We start from the raw sequence: 4606 nt of genomic DNA, 5'->3' as shown, positions 1-4606 counted from the left end.
GAAACAAATTAGTGGTAGTTTGTACATTGCCAACTAAACAATATTATGTGGCGTGGTGTCAATCTATCAACCAATACATTCACATATCGGCCCAGTTATTTACTGACTTTGTCTAGCCAATAATAAATGAATTTGATTTCGTATGACCAAAGTTTGAGCAATTATCCAATTGGCACAAGCAAAAACAATTGGTATATATTTTATGATTGCTGAGGATATACAAAGTCTCATCACAATATAACAAATAACTCAAAGCTACAAATGAGACTAATAAAACAAATTCAGAATTTAACAACTGATCTTGCAATAATATTGTCAAAAAATGTATTATAGTTGACCTATAATAAAAATTTTTTTTTAAAACATTGTATATATATATATATATATATATATATATATATATATATATATATATATATATATATATATATATATATATATATATAAAGATAAAGTTCTAAGAAAGTAAAAACGAATATATGTCCATCAGCTGTAGCTAGCTGTATTGCATGAGAGGTAACAAAAATATCATTCATATAAATTCAGTGACATCGGAATAGTACAATATGATGAATTATAGTTAGTTATATTGTGCCAGCCAACAAAAAGAGATCTTGAATGAATCATTTAAAAACAGAGAGCATATTTTAAATTACCGGGATCACATCTACTTGTGTGCTAATAAGATAAGATAAGAACACTTTATTTCAGACTACAAAGTCCATACCTGTAAAATAGAATATAGATATGAATTAAAACATTGTAAACATAAAAGAACATATATATGATATCTGCAAGTATACAGATACATCTGCAACTATTAACGCGACATGCATTAAGAATGAAATTAAATGACACAATGAAATAGTAATTTGTTCCATCTACTAATAATATGAGAATTTAAGTGAATGTCATAGTTCCAAAGAGATTTCAAAATACAGTTCTTACTATTAGATATTCTTGTCATCATTGAGAATACATACTTTCTCATTCTTTCATCGAACCTGAATACATTATAATTTACAAACATGTTGGAGGCACTGTTCCACCTAGGAAGACCTAATAGAAAACGAAGACTATTATTATTATTATTATTATTATTATCATTATTATTATTATTATTATCATTATTATAACCAATAACTAGTATTCTTTTCATGCATTCACTAAAGTGTGTCCACAGAGGAGCACAATACATGGTGCAGCAATAAGATTTGAATAATCTAAGTTTGATATTCAGTGAACAATTCTTGAATTTACGTAGAAGCATGTTTATTCGAGTACACAAAAATCGGTAATGTCTCATCATATCTTCATTATCAGACCGATTGGATTTCAAAATATGACCCAAATACGTATAACTGTTGACATAGCTAAGAGCATGGCCTTTAAGATGTACAGGGAGAGGAGATGTTAATTTGAAAGAAGCTGGCTGAAAGACCATGCATACTTATCTTTTTGTATTGTCGATTATATCACTCTCAAATGCGTATTTGTTCACATATCTTTAATAATTTATATATATATATATATATATATATATATATATATATATATATATATATATATATATTAAATAACAAAGGTGATAGAATACCCCCCTGCCTCACCCCATTGGTTACATGGAAATCACTGGACATTACACTTTCCCATGGCACACAGTACAACTGTTTCCCATACCATTTAACTAAAGTATGAACTTTATAGACAGATATTTGAATGTCAATCAACTTTTTAAAGAATGTCCAGTGATTGACCCTATCAAATGTCTTGCTAGCGTCTAAACAACATGCAAACACTGGGCTGTCATGTTCTACATAATAGCTGACAGTGTCCTTAAAAGCATATATGCATAAATATGCTGAATGCTGCTTTCTAGAACCAAACTGATTATCGGAGAATGTGACTTCACATCTTTGCAGGATGATGCATTCAAATATTTTTGAAGTAATAGTCGTAAGAGCTATATGTATATGGTTATTTGTGTCCGCTAGGTTACCTATTTTGCTTTTTAGCAGAGATATAATGGTAACTTTTTGAAATCATCTGGCACAAAGTTATCCACTAACATACAATTAAATAAAATCATCAAAAGCACACGAAATCTAGTATCTGAAAACTTAAAATATTCCACATATAAAAAAAATCTGATCCTGGACATTTACCACCTTTTTGCCTTGTTATTGCACTTTGGATCTCAGATAATGTGATTACCTCAATACGAGCAGAAGGTGTATTCAACACTATTGAATAAGTCTTCAAAATGATTTTTCCACATATTGCATATATTTTATTCTAACCATGGTTCCCATCAATGTAAATTGGTAGTTTAATGGAAGTTATCGTAGTGTTTTGTTTAACTTGCTTCCAGAATTCACGTTGGTCGACATTTTCCGATTTTTGTGCTAGCGAGTCTGCTCTATGTTTTACTTACTCCTTCATACATAATCTAAGAGCATATTTAAATTGTGCTCTTGTTTGGCACATTTGGTTACTGAGATGGCCGTGACGAGGTTTACTGTTTTCACGCCACATAAGGTAAGTATTTCGTGCGAAGTCGTGTAATTCTTTGACACAGTCATTCCAGCCTGGTATAACCCGGTGACCACGTTTGGATTTTTAGTCAAGCTATTACCGGAGTTCGACAAAGCTTTTACTATATCAGTGTATAATCCATTCATATGTTTGATATGCACCTATTTAGTGCAACTGTGGTCGTTACAGATCGCAACACAATGTGGGATCTCAATCTTGTTTAATAAGAATGCAGAAGTCTGAGTATAATTCAGTTTTTCGTAAGAAGTAAGGTCTGACCAATTGATGCTGTATTTCAAGTTTAAGAGTTCATTGGGGCAAGATTCAAATTTGGGAAGCAAATCAGTCTTGATAGTCATTAAAGTAGGACAATGGTTGGACCATACTAATATGATCTCACGATTTTAAATCAAAATAATTTGATTCAGAGTATAAAGGTTTTGTTTATTTTATCTCTTCACGACTTTGCAAGCACAATATTTTAGGACTACATATTAGTTTTGTTATTCATTATTATCTTAATGTACAACATTAATAGATGTACTAACTTCTTTAACACTATTTCTTTTATTAAAAAGAAGAAAGAAAAGAATAACTTACACCTTGAATTCCACCTGACATATGGTACATTATATCAATTATTCCATATCATTCATATCCTTCAAGTTCATGATGATCTATCATTTGAGTCATATGGCCCCTTGGTTGATTTCCCCTTATGACCCCATAAATTGTGATACATACTGGACACACAGGTTTGTATTGTAATTTAGTATCAATGCAGTCTTTACAAAACAAATGGCTACATTTCCTCATCCTATCTGGATCATCACAAGTATCCAAGCATATGGCAAATACATCTCTTTCGCCCTCCTGATCTTGGTTCATTTTCTGGAATTTTAGAGGTTGGTTAGATCCAGGGTAAGAGCATACAAGGTTTTCCGTAGTATCCATGTCTTCTTAATTCATTTTTTTAACACGGTCGACATATCTGTTTACTTTTTTACGAGGCTGACTTTGACCCTCAGATGTATTTGCTGAATCTATTCCCATATACCTAGGGTTTCTTCTCACATTATCTAATGTCTTCTTCTGTGCATCAAAAGGTTTACTGAAGATGGTGAAATGAAGCAAAAGAATGATACACTGAAGGTTTCAACTAGTCAACAGCATAGTTACATCTATTGTTTCTTCTTTTAGTTTTCAATATTTCTGTTCTGATTTTTATTAGTGACATATTTGCAGAAAAATACAGTGTTATTGGAAAATGAAAATCTGAGTTTCAACAATTTGTTCTGTCACTAAAATGACTGTTTAGAGAATGTATTAGGGAATCTCGAGAGATAATACTTATAAACTGTTTTGTAAAGGCTAGCATGATAAAGAATTAATATAAAGAGTCAATTAAATCACACAACTAATTACCCTCATCATAGAATGATGGTACAAAATTGTGTTGCAATGGAGAACATGGATCATCTTTACTTTTTAGGAGCATCCACTATAATATTGTAACTAAATTCCTTTTAAACAACCAATAATCATTGTATGGCAATATTTGACTCTATTTGTTCGCCTGTATTATCCAAAGGATTTTATATAAACGTGATGATATGTGGTCTGAATGTATGTACGGCTGTATGCATGTAAAATCTGTATGACAGCATGTACGTATCAATGAAGACAAGTATTTTGTATGAATTCCTGTTTATAAGTCATTCGCATCTACTTTAGGATCATAACGTATTTTATCTACAGCAAATGAATCGATATATTTCCTCAGTCCTTAGGCACTGATCAAAAACAGTCAATTTGGAAACTATCTTGAACAAAATTAGATGGAAATAAACAAAGCAACATAATGATCCATTGAGGGCTTAAATTCTGCTGGATACATAAGATTGGAAAGATATTCAAACAGAACGTCAACAATTATAAAATCTGTTATTGAATGCTGATGAGATTCCAGTGCCTTATTACAATGATCTTTACTGGGCATAATACAAAAATTTTGTCCGATTCAATGAAAGACACTGATATAATATTACCGTAGTGTAACAATGTCCTCATA

Source organism: Sinohyriopsis cumingii, chromosome 5, assembly GCF_028554795.1.
Source record: "Sinohyriopsis cumingii isolate HCF-2022 chromosome 5, ASM2855479v2, whole genome shotgun sequence".
In the NCBI taxonomy this organism is placed as follows: Eukaryota; Metazoa; Mollusca; class Bivalvia; order Unionida; family Unionidae; genus Sinohyriopsis; species Sinohyriopsis cumingii.
This window is presented reverse-complemented; position numbering follows the sequence as displayed.